Source organism: Colossoma macropomum, unplaced genomic scaffold (genome assembly GCF_904425465.1).
Source record: "Colossoma macropomum unplaced genomic scaffold, Colossoma_macropomum, whole genome shotgun sequence".
In the NCBI taxonomy this organism is placed as follows: Eukaryota; Metazoa; Chordata; class Actinopteri; order Characiformes; family Serrasalmidae; genus Colossoma; species Colossoma macropomum.
Genome location: NW_023495007.1, coordinates 1,076,416 through 1,090,204, shown reverse-complemented (window position 1 = coordinate 1,090,204; position 13,789 = coordinate 1,076,416). Strand labels below are relative to the sequence as shown.

Sequence of the window (13,789 nt, the reverse complement as noted above, 5' to 3'; positions counted from 1 at the left end):
CGTACAATATAGTTGCTGATAGAGAGAGACTAAGCACACACACTCTCTCTGGGCAGTACATGTCCGATGCACGTGCATGTTATTATGTGACTGTGCCTCCATGTGCCTCACATCAGACATACACACACACACACACACACATACACAGACACTGCCGGCTGCTGTGATGTAACGCAGCTAACACCAGCGGATTGAAACAGAGATCCTCCAAAGCACTTTATCAAATCAGATTAGAGCCGGGGCCTACACACTCAACTACACACCCGCACAAATCAAAAAGCACAAAAACACACACACTCATGGGCACACACAAACACATAAACATCCACATACTTACCTCAGCCACAAAAATCAAACAGCACACACCCACACTTGGCTGCTCACCCAAAAGAACCAGACAGCTCATTCACACACAGACTCAGCAGTCTGACCCAAGAAGATGTATTGAGTATTAAGTTATACATACTCAAATAAAAAAAAACATATACTGTGCACTTTACAAATCCAGCAACTGTGTTAAACCACAGTTAGGCTCAAAGCAATATACATTATATTATAAACATTAGATCTGTGCGATATGCAGCAATGACTGAGAAGTAAACCAATGATGAAGCTTTAATGGCAAAAATTGCAGCTTTGGGAAGAAACACTGGTAGAGAATTAAAAAGGATTGCTTTCATTTTAATAGCACTAAATAATATGTACATACAGTGTTTTACTTACTTTGACTGTTAAAACAACACATTAATACAGCATTAGTAAGTATGGGGTACTGTTCAGGAAATACTTATACTACACTTTGTATATATATATATATCTACAAATTGGCTTGCACAATTATGAAATGGAAACAGGGTATTATGTATTATGTAATAATCACCAAACAGTCTCTGTACAAAGTCAGTATTTCATAATACCTCATTTGCTAGCAGCTCTTTTTGTAGCTAGCTAAAAGTCTTTCTGTTTAAGGAATTTTAGGAGTATTTGGTGAAATTCATTCTTCCATCTACCTCTGCAACATTTCCTGTGGACTGGCTGCCACACAAACCCAAAGCAAGGCAGATCCAACCCCTAGCTTAACAGTTGGCAAGTTGTTCTTCTCATCAAATGCTCCTCCCTTTTTTGTCCAAACATGCCTTCGGTGATTATGACCAAAGATTTGCATTTTTACTCCATCAGTCTACACAACTTGTTTCCAAAATGCCTCTGGCTTATCTGGTTTTGCATACATCAGACTTTTTTGATCAGGCCAGAGGTAAGGTTTCCTTCTGATTAATCTTTCATGCAGATCACATTTGTGCAGGCAACGGTGCACCACCTCTCCTCTTCTTTTTATTGTCTTCCCCTGCTTTGTAGGCCTCAGTTAGCATTTGATCCTCAGCCAGCTGTGTAGAGGAGCTCATGGCTGTTGAGTGTAAGAATAAGGTTTAATGAGAGAATTTATTTACACTCTGGAATTGTCATTAGCTGACAATTCCTAATAACAATTCGTAACCTGCTTGACTAGTCATAATAAGTAAATTAAGGGCTAATGAGCTCATTAAGTCCTGAGGCTTTACAAAAGCAAAGGTCCAAACTTCTGCATAGGCCACAATTATTCTTTTATAAATAAACGAAATATAAAGTAACTGTGCATTAACATTTGCAGAAAAAAATTATTCTTTTATAAACAGTTTGTTGCAGAGGTTTTGTTTACTTTGTTTGACTTGGCAAAACATGTCATTTGGACAGAGCCCAAACTTTTCTATACAACTTTTGCATTTCTTTCATTCTTTCAAACACATTTAGATATCTAAAGTATTAGCACACAAGTCACTTTTGAGTACATAATTTAAAGTGAGGATACGGTGAACCCACACCAGCAGGGGCTCACAAGTGTAGTCACAATTTTCAGGGTGAGAAATGAAACAGTTTATTACTAAAATGTGCAAAACAATAATGAGAAAATTTAATACTAAAATATATTGGGTTACTCAGCATTAAATTATTTAGTATTTGATTTTCATTAAATATTTTCATTAAATCAGTTAATGCTGAAAAGCTAGTATCAACACAGTATAGAACAGGTCTAAACTGCATCAGACTGTGTGTGTGTGTGTATTTGCTGGGGCTAAGGCTGGATATGTTTGATCATTTTTAACAACACATTATTGAGGTAATGTATGTAGATATGTAGATATCTTCCAAGCCTGGTGGAGTGAGCTGTGTTTTGAAATATAAATGAAATTAGTTCACTGTTACATATGAATGGCTTCATCTGTGCATTAGAAAGCTGACATATTAGCCTAGACACTCAGTTTTATGTGATGGGCTTTAAAAGGCTTTAGTATGGACTGGCAAACATGAGCCAGGAACACAGGAAAGGTTAGAAAAGACTTCACTTCCTCCCATTAGCTTTCACATCCGATTTGCTTCAGCTGAAGCCCTGCTGCTTGCCTGGATCAATAATATTCCACTTTGCAGTGGCACTGGGTAATGTAATGTTGTGAGGAGCCTCAATCGAAATGTGTTTTTTGATTAGCTTATGCTCACACACACACAGACACATACAAAGCTTCACACAGGTGAAATTCCCTCACAGGATTCTCTTCACCAAGACTTGCTTCCTTGCCAGCTAACAAAAAAGACATCAGGATGGAGTAGAACAGAACATCTTCCAGTTGCCATAGTGATAGTCCAGCAGCAGTTTCTGCAAGTCCTGACCTGACATCACCTCATACCACCTGCAGATAGGGCACTTTCTTCATGTTCCACTCAGTTTCTGTATCTCTGTATCTTGTACTTTTTCCTGCCAAAGGCAGACATCAGTCCGGTCCTTTCCTGAGAATACCAACGACTATCCAGGAGAAGCACAGGGAATCGATTCTATGACTTCACAATGTAAACAAAGCAAACGACTAGTGGGAGGGAGCGAGAACACACAGGGGGTCCATATTGTAGTCAGCATTTTCAACACGCGGTGCAAAGGGTGACGTGATGCGGAAATGAGGCGAGGGCTGAGAAGATGCTTCTTCAGCAGCCAAGACTGCTGCTACAAAATATACAGCACTGCTTCATTTACTGCTGCTGATCTAGGATGGAGTCAATGCCAGTAGCACAGATCTTGGTCTCTGTGGTTATAAAACATACACTGATCCAGAAACAGCCATCTCAGCTCAGAAGAAAATAAAACATGACATAATCAAGCCTCAGAAGACCCTTACAGACCAGCAGGCTAATTCGTCTATAGGGGTTCCCTCCCAGCAGATCCCGAACTCCCACTCTAAACTGAAAACAAAGTGAAAACAAAGGGGATCTCTAGTGATGTATTGGAAAAACTGGCTCAAGGTACATTGGGAGGTACAGTCATCATTAACTTTGGGACTTTAAGACACACAAGTCATGTAGGTCAACACTGTACAGTTAGACAGCCCAAGGTTGCCAAAGAGCTTGTCAGTAATAAATTATGTAATTAAAGCAAAGAGGAAAAAAACTGAAAATGCGACTTGAACATCACGTAAACATTCAGGAACGATCGCATCAGCAAGGCACTTCAGTATTGGGTTGATTATGATGCAGGTAGTGCTGATGATAAGGATGCAAGAGACAATAATGCATTGGGGTCTTGTTTGTGTAAAGACCTGCAGGGAATACTGAGACTACAGTTAGACACTCAACAAGAGAAAATAGCACAGTGGTTGCTTCCAGCATAGAGAGAGAGAGAGAGAGAGAGAGAGAGACAGAGAGAGAGTTGCCTCTAATGAGGGAGTCGAGCCAAATGAAAAGCAGCCACAACAAATGCTGACCGAGGTGGACATGGCTGGTTGACCGGCTTTGCCCATCTCAGGACAAAGCTGCCAGATTGTTCTGGGAATGACATTTATGCAATAGGCAAAACACACTCTCACACACACACATGAGCAAAGCCCTTATGCAACTGTGCATCAATGAAAGCAATATCAGAAACTCTGCCCCAGGGAAGGATTTCTTTAAATAAGTCCGGTGTCTCTTTTGGAGATAGAGGAAATTAGTGAGCTCTACACAGTAATCTGCTGCTTTTGCATAAGCTGGTTAGAGAACAATGACGTGGCGTTCCCCAACAAAACAGCTCACCTGCATTATTACCAGGTTACAGACAAAGCCATGGAGCTTATGACCACACAAGTCTGCCATGAGTTTAATATTCAAATGAAAGGTGCTTTTGGATTCAACATGATGCCTGTGGTTTATTATACAGCTGACCTGACCGCCCTCATCTTCCTGCCCAGTGCCCGGCGATCACTATTCTTTACCAGACTTTTTGAACAGTAATATAGACACTGTCATTCTCCGCTCAGCAATTTCATTATATTTTATGTGTTTCTACTCAGTGGTGAATTCAGATTGTATAGGGAACTCAAGTAATGTTATATATATAATATTATAATATTTGAAGGTGACCTAACAGAGTGGAACAGGACAGCACTGGGGGTACAGCCTGTAATTTCGAGACAAGTAGCTTTCCAACAATGATGAAAACTGTCCAATATACAAGACACAGTGACAAAGAGAGAGGGAGAAGGAGGCAGAGAAAGAGACTGGCAGAGAATAGGGAAAAGCAAAGAGAGAGAGCGAGAGAGAGATAGAGACAGAGACAAGGAGAGAGAAGGAGAAAGTGGGAGGGCATCTGGTAGAGTCATGTAGACCTTGAGTAATAGGTGATTACGTAAAGAATACTTCATTTTAATTTCATTTTAATTTATGTCACTTACATACTGGCTATTCATGACATGCACAAACTATACAAAAGCATGCTGACAAACAGGACTAAACACCACAACTGCATGGTCCACATAATTACAGACAACTAGTAAATTACAAGCACAATAATAAGTATGAAGTAAATAGCAATAAACAGAACACTATATGTAATGTCAACTTGATATTAATTCAGCCTCCCTATCTATGTTTACAGTCTGAAGACCCTACAAACATTAAACTTAAGCAATAATTTTTCGGCCACAAACCGATAGCAAAAATTTCTGATACAAAAAAAAAACGCAAGACTACACCCAACAACTACTGATCCTTTTTATTTCACAATACAATCACCCCCTGTGTTTAAGAAAGTTCATTCTCCATTTAAGTGAAATAGAAAACGTATCTATTCCCTCCTTGTCTGGGGTGGATTCAGTGCCAGCTCTGTGTGCAGACCCTACAGAAGTCATAAATACGAAAATGAGACAGCTCGAGGAAACCATCAATCTTTTACTTGACATCTCAGTCTTCATTCAAACAGTCTGTGGGTGTGTGGGTGTATGTGCGTCTTAGTGAGAAATAGAGCCTGTGCTGTAGCTCAGACTGCAGTCACTCTGAAGCCTATAATCACCCAGCTCTCGCCTCACCTTCTTTAGGTGAGAGCATTGACGGAATCTCTGCTTTGTCTCCCACAGCAACGAGACAGCACCAGCAGCCTTTCCAAAAAAAAAAACCCCTTCCAAAAACAGGAAATGTGCTTCCCGAGTCTGAGAAATTAGTGCTCAACTTCTCTTAACTGATTGCTTTGTACCCAAAGCACCCAAACATTTATGCTTTTTAATAAGAATCCCTCCTGACACTACATGGCAGCAGAAACTGAGGCTGTAACAATACACAAATTTTACCAAAATGAGGAGCAAACTGCATGATGATACAATAGATGTTTAATACAGAGGTAAAAAAGTCAACATTTGCTTTGCTTCTATTCGAGCCAAGTTCTACGTTCAGTTGTCAAGACTAGACCACAAATGAAAGTTTAAGTAAATTAAGTGTAAGTGGTTTTGGTTGCAGCACCGGGAAAATTGCAGTCACAAATATTTTTCATTTTTTATAGCAGAAAATCCGTCTGTAAGGGTACATATGTAAAGAGACATATTCTATATGGATATATATATGGTATATGCACTTTGCAGTGGCAAACTGTGGCTATTTGAGCTAGGCCTTTAATTTGTTTAATAATACAATATATTGTTGTGGATTTTTTTTTGTTGTTCCCAGAAATCACAGGCCTTCACAAAGTGTTCTCCTCTGGTACTGTGACAGTCCTAACAATATACAGGAAATGGCCAAAGATATTTCATTTTTTGTCACTATACAACATAACTGTGTCACTAACATGTACATACGTCATATTTAGGATTGCTATGCTTTTCGTATCACAGTATACAACAAAAGTGAGTACAAACCTTGTTCAATATCACTAAAATAAAATAGAAATTATTTTAGTTCAATTCAAAATTTGTTTTTATTTAAATAACAAAATGATTAAAGCAAATTAGTATAAAAACAGATCTATGTGACTGTTTAGACTGTAATGAAGGGTTTATACATTAAAAGGAAAAGCAACAAAAGGCAGTACACACTTCACTGGTGGATGGATGTCCATCTTTGCTGTTCAAGCCCCCTTAGCATGGATAATAATGATGTAGCACAAATCTGTGGAGAGATATTCAGCCATTGTTTACAGACATTTTTTTAGCTCTTCTTTGCTAGAGGGGCTGCAGTCCTCCACTTTCCTCTTTAAGATTCCCAAAATGTTATACAGGATACAGTCCAGGTGAAACACTTGGTCAGGTGATGGATTTCACTTTCACTCTTGTGTGCTTTACACAGTGTCTTTAGTATAATTGTCATGTTGGAACATTCCTTTTCTGCCAAGCATCTTGAGATAGGTAATCATCTTTTATTCAGTATTTTAGTGTATACAATGGCATTCATGAAGCTGTCTATATAACCTGTCACTCCTACACCTGCTCAACTCATAAAGCTTCATATTAACACACTCCACCATGTTTCACAGCTGGCACTATGCAGTCACTGTGATCCTGGCCAGGCTCACACCAAACATGATGAATCCCATCTGATCCAAACAAGTTAATTTTAATGCTAATATACATCAGGCTTATTTGCATATTATTTTGCAAACTTTAATCTTGGACTTTTGGGATGATTTGTTAGCAACAGTTTTCTTCTTGAACAGGGTCCATAAAGAGAGACATGCAATATCTGGCACACTTTTTAGGCACTCACTAAGAGGTCAACTTACAAAGATGAATCTTGTCCTAAGCTGGAAGCATTGGCCTGTCTGTTTCTCAGTACAAGATTGCATAAATAGCAGACTGTGCCCTTTGTCATCTTTCGAGGATGGCCACTGCGCCTTTGGATACCGGTAGTGTGGCTCTTCCAATACTTTCTAATAACTGCTGCAGCTCTTTCAGCTTATGCCTAGTAGTTTACCCATGTTCCTGAACCCTTTTCCATCTTTGTGAAGTTTAACTATCTGGTTTCTTACTATTTCAGACAATTCCTTGCCATAGGAAGCCATGATGAATTATACACATCCCATAAGAGACCAAAATTCTGAAAATGTTCTGGAAGATTCCCCAGTATTAATACCAAGTTGTACAGTCTGTCACAAACTCTCTAGCTTCCCTGCAATAGTTCCTTCCCTTGTTCAGAGCCTGACAGTGACAACTCTGTCCAGTGACAAATTTACCCTTGTTGTGTTGAAAGTTTGCACAGAATTCAAGTTCACTTTCATTTTAATCTGTTAAAACGTTGTTTTGAAAGCGACACAGAAAGGCCCACGTTTTATTACTTCACGTTTATTACACTACTATAACCTAAGAATAGCCAATTTGCATTGAAGTCCCTGTAGTAAATGAATAATAAGCTTTAGTATGTAATAAGCCTGTGATACTAGGGGTTAAAGCTCCACTCAGGGTTCATTTTTAGGAAGAGACTTTTCTGCTGTGCGTCATTTTGCTCTAACTGCAACACAACTACAAAACCAATCACTTTTGGTTCCCTAATGAACCATTAGTATGGATTTATGAGTGTGAAGAATTAATATTTATGAGTTTGAAGAATCTTTTGAAAGTTAAAAAAAAAAGGTTTACCCTAATTTGAAGGTTCCATACCAATTTCAATGCAACATCAGTAATAGGAGAGAGACCAGGCAGGAAAAAGAAACAAGCAGAATGTAACTGGTTTATGAAACCAGATTACACAACAGAGCATACTGTTCTAAAGACATTAGTGCTAACATAAAAGGAGTGTGATCACACTTCTAAAAATCTGTTCTAGAGAGCACAAAACAGCCAGCATTGCTTCTATATCAAGTATGTATTAAAAAGGCAGATAAACTGAAGGAAATTCAAAATTTTAGGATGACTAATATGCTCTTTTTCCTGGATATCCTTGAGCAAGGATTCAGGAAATTAGATTTTTCCCCTTAAACTAAATTCATTGTTAGAGTACTTCTTTTCCAAATGAGTTCCACCTTTAGGTTAAAAACTTCCATACAGGAATATCGATATACCAGCAAGAGATATAGATTTACAACATTCCTGATTAAAAAGCTGAATACACACAAACACAAAGGGATAAAGAGAACATATGTCTCTCTTCTATAAGCCAGACATAGAGTGCCTTTATGCTACTATATCTTCCATCAGTTGAAATCATGAATATGAATAATTTATGAACAATGTTTAATGCAAATGATCAAACTGTTTGGCCAAGTCAAATTCAACTAACCACAACTCAGTATAAACTGGATATTAACTGACTCTGAACCTGATACCAAAGAATCTGAGTTCTCTATTCATTACCATTTGATTTCCCTAAGCTGGGCATCAGGCTCGTCATTTCTCCTTAAGAACTGCTCAGTGCGGGAAGAGAAAGAGAACCGCATTAAACTAGATGTAGATAACCAGTGAGGAAAGGAAGGCAAGGAAGAAAACTAACTATCTCTGCCTGTGCTTAATTTGTACATTTTTTTCCTTCAAATTCCATGCAGTATACAGTATAGAGGACCATTTGTGATGCAGAAAAAAAAAAAAACAACAACACCTTGGAAGAAATTATTGCATTTGATTCCACCCCATCTGTTTTCATTGATTTTTTCTTCCCCATGTGCTGCTATGTAATGTCCCATTCCAAAGCCAATGGGAGTAAGTCACAGTGAAGAATATGGCAATAGCAGCATGGATGTTGCACAGACTAATGGAGTCAGACTTGGAACACACCAAGCACTAACACGAAATAGAAAATGATGCTGTTCTTAATACACTGATCAGGCATAACATTATGACCACCTCCTTGTTTCTATGCTCATTGTCCATTTTATCAGCTCCACTTACTATATAGGTGCACTTTGTGGTTCTACAATTACAGACTCTAGTCCATCTGTTTCTCTGCAGACTTTTGTTAGCCTTTTACCCTGTTCTTCAGTGGTCAGGACCACCATGGAACCTCACAGGGCAGGTACTATTTGGGTGGTGGATCATTCTCAGCACTGCAGTAACACTGATGTGTTGGTGGTGTGTTAGTCTGTGTTGCGCTGGTCTGAGTGGATCAGACACAGCAGTGCTGCTGGAGTTTTTAAACACCTCAGTGTCACTGCTGGACTGAGAATAGTCCACCAACCAAAAATATCCAGCCAACAGTGTCCTGTGGGCAGCGTCCTGTGACCACTGATGAAGGACTAGAGGATGACTAACACAAACTGTGTAGCAGCAAATGAGCTATCGTCTCTGACTTTACATCTACAAGGTGGACTGACAAGGTAGGAGTGTCTAATAGAGTGGACAGTGAGTGGACACAATGTTTAAAAACTCCAGCAGCACTGCTGTGTCTGATCCACTCAGACCAGCACAACACACACTAACACACCACCACCACATCAGTGTTACTGCAGTGCTTAGAATGATCCACCACGCAAATAGTACACACATTCCGATCTGTCTAGACCTTTTCTCTCTGTGGGTTCCTATGGTGTTGGTTACTACAAAGTAAAAAGTCATTTCGCAGCTCTTTGACAAGCTGGGCCTCGATGCCCACTATGGCCTTCATGGCCATATCTCTATATGGCTTTGGGCCTTGGTGCCTCATAGCTGGAATTAATGTTGAGAACATGAATTGCTGATTCTTTCCATCCTGTTTATATGTGCTGTAGGTGAAGTTTGGAGTAATGTAAATAAATGTCCATATCTGATTAATATAGACACTGTTAAGCTATTTGCAATGCTAAATGCTACAAACAACATCAGTGCCCAGAACATTACTGCAGCAAATGATTATACTTATAAACTTACACCCAACAGGTAAGCACTACTGCATTTCACTGACCTTTATGAAGGTTTTTTGTGCCTACAGCTCCCATGCTTCTCTCACTGCTCTATCACTACTATGACTTCAGTGAAATATGCTAGAAGGTGCATTTGGTGATTTGATTTTCTTTTTTACATTCAATGGAACAAGATGAAAATGAAAAAATGTTTAGCAATGGCATCAGCACAAGTGTACTATATGGCTGAGAAACCATAGCTGGAAAACTGCGCTACATACCAGGGGGCTCGTCTGTGTTTACACTGAGCTCCTGTCATTTTATAAGACATTTCCATGTGTTTGGTTAGAAAACAGCAGAATCTGCTATGCAACTGTGCCACCAGATACTAGTACTGTAGGGAAAAAAACACTGAGCTGCCAATAAACAACAACAAGAAATGTGCTAAAGCCAACATTGAAAACTGTTCAAGGACAGAAAGAATTATTACACGCGAAGGGAATAAAGTTGGATCCAGAATTAGCAACGTTCTTCTTGGACAGGTATGTAACTAATATGCATTTAGCGCTGAACTGTTTGAATGGCCGCCTTTACATAATAAATCAAGTAGATACATTTTTATCACTCAGAGCAGCAGAAAAGGTCATGCTTTGGATGAACCACTTCAGTCAACCACGTCAAACTCCTGTGCAGGTAACAACGCTAACTAGCTAACAGAGGTAGTGACGGTTTGCTGAAAAACTTGTGGGCACTCATTACAAGAGAAACTGGATAGCAAAGACATTCTATTCTCTGGATCAGCAAATCTATTTTCTAGACTATACTCCCAACAGTAAATCGGTATTAACCAAATGCCAAGTGTTTATAGGCTTAACAAATTTAATATCATGCCTGCAAACATTTTGTACTTTGATGGGGTTATGTGTGTAAGTCCAGAGTCCAGCTGCTTCATATTCTTTTTGGTTCCAGAAATTTCACTAAAACTATAAATAAAACTATTTAATATATAACATGAAACATTGCAACTGTGCTCTATTAACATGTAGGCTATATTGAGTATTTTGATCTCCTCTTAAGCAATAATAGCATGACGCCATACCTTTATCATCTGCAACTAAATAACAAAACCCTTAATAAAGCTTACCTTATCACTAGAAAGTGAAGTCATGATAATCCTTGTTAATGCTAGCAAACTCTAAACAAACTCTGATGGGCACTATTGATTCTAGGGGCGTGCTTTGTGTTGAATATTATAACAATATTATTCTATTAATCTGTGAAAAAATGTCTACATATGCTTGGTTAATAAGATGGCAAAAATATGTTACAATTTAGAGAAATTTGAAGTAGTATTACTGTTGATGGGCCAGTGTGAAATCTTACACTTTTGCAAAACAAAGAACTGCATAATATGTTTCACTGCTCACACATCATGTAAATAAATTCAGTATATAAAATTTAAATAGCAAGAGAAAGAAAATGACAGAATGTTGCTAATGTTAATGGTAAACCTCATTAGATATACCATACCACATTATTGCAGTAGCAAAGCAAGCTAGGCACTCGCTTTGCCTTGGAGGTTGCCCTCTAGGCTTTGCAAGTCTGTTAGAGCTAGTTGAGTGTCTGACTGTCATGCAGCATTTTCACAGCTTGTTCTAGAAATTACTTTGCTTATTGTTCATGACTGTGATCCTTGGTTCGATTTACAAATGTGTTTGTTTACAAGCAATGACTAAACTAAGGTTTGCCTATGGAGTTAGTTTTGTGCCAAAATGTTTGAGAGAAGATCCTGATGTTTGAGAGAGGAATTTTCCAGTTTGAGAGGACAGCGGAGTCAGTATTGTTTTTTGATGACGCCATTTATCAAGATAAATATACAGGATTAACAAGATGATCCTATAAAGACAAGCACTATAGGAGAGTTCAGTAGGACACTGTTAGACACTGTTAGCTACAGTCAAAGAAACCTTGCTAACGTCAGCTTAGTTGATTAATGTTAAGCTATTTTAAGTTAGCTACCGTTAAGCTGACAGGAACCGCCCCTCGGCAACTCTGATTGGCTGGAGTTTTGGCACAAACATTCAGATATTTTACAGCGAAGAGATGTGAAAGTTGAGCGCGCGCTGCGGAGCTGAGAGCAGAGATGATTTGCGCGCACGTGCGAGTTTTGAAGGTGAAGAGCATGACTGAGCAGGTTTTACAGTTTTGAGTGAAAACCGCAGTGTTCTGCACACACGAGTTCTGAGAGGGAAATGCACTGTTGTGCAGATTTTCAAGTTTAGAATGAAACCAGCGTGTTTTGTTGAGCAAATCCGAAGGCGTTTACCTGCGTACTTCGTGCTGAGAAAGTGCGTTCAAGTTCACTAGCTGCGCGCTCAGAGCACCGCTGTCCTCTCAAACAGGAACATTCCTCTCTCAAACATCAGGATCTTCTCTCAAACATTTTGGCACAAAACTAACTCTACATTTGCCACTTGCCACTTGCTCCAAAACAATTACACTAAATGCAGTGATAAAATCTTAATTTCATACACACCTAATAAAATGTCAACCGTGGTTATCTGGATTTTCTCAAGAAGCATAACAATGAAAAAGTATTCAGTGGATTTTTCCTTGATAGACTGACCCTTGTCTCTTGAGCATGTGACTTTCAAAAACTTCCTGAAGAGTCACAGCATGTCCTCTCCTTCAATTATCACTCTCCTAACTTTCCCCTGACTCATGTGAGTACATCACATCGCAGCCATTAGCACTGAAGTGCTAGCATTAGCTTCCGGAGCTAATCACTAACACAGCACAACAACAGCTGCAGCCTCAGCCTGACCAGACGCCTCATCAGCAGTCCTGAAGGACACTCATGCTCATATTCTCTCTCTTTCTCTCTCTCTCTCACACACACACACATACACACACTCACTCAATCTTTGACCATATTCAAAGTTAAGCAGCAATTATTCCAGCAGTGAATAAATTAAACTGCACAAACCATCTTTCTCCCAAATTTATATACAAACACCTCAAAGAATGATATGTGGTTGACAGTACTGAGTAAACCAAAGTCATGCTGCATTACCCTCGACCTGACCTGTGAAAGGGCTTCTAACATCCCTGAAAGTAAACGAGAGATGAAGGCTGTTACGTCTGATCTAATCCAGGGCAAATGCTCTGGTGCACAGTCTGCACACAGCAACACTGAGCAGGGCCTACAAAAGAAGAGCTTATCTTTTCATACCAACATGGCTGAATAAAAATGATGAGCATGTACTAAAAAGCCTGGTGAAGTACAGCTCAGTGTCTTCAGCTGTTTTACACTTAGTATTAACAGCCAATTTAATGCTTATACCGTAGACAGGAAAAAGTGCATTTTGGTAGACCTGTGGTTAAACTGCATGCACAATCCCTGCTCTGTGGTGGGATCTCACTTCTCTGAGCTTAGTCTAGTGCTAGCCAAAGACATCCTAAGATCCTTGAAAGGTGACAGTTTTAGGTAGGACACCTGAATGATTGTACTAATTATTATGCACACTTAATAAGCTAATACTAAATTTACCTCACAATATGTTATGTTAGAACTGATCACCTTTCGGACTATAAGGGTGTTGCATGCATACAATACCTTATGGCCGTTGATACCCAAATACTTAATGCCCACACATAATTGACAAAGGCATACTACAATGATGCCCTGTAAGTATCACTGTAATATTGTACTGTTTACTTAAA

The 13,789-nt window shown here is 39.1% G+C and overlaps 1 protein-coding gene across 1 annotated transcript in view; it reads right to left on the bottom strand.

The window, feature by feature from the left end:
• Nucleotides 1-13,789, bottom strand: part of ubl3a (ubiquitin-like 3a) — a 31,927-nt gene that overhangs the window by 12,307 nt on the left and 5,831 nt on the right. The gene's annotated exons all lie outside the window — the stretch shown is intronic.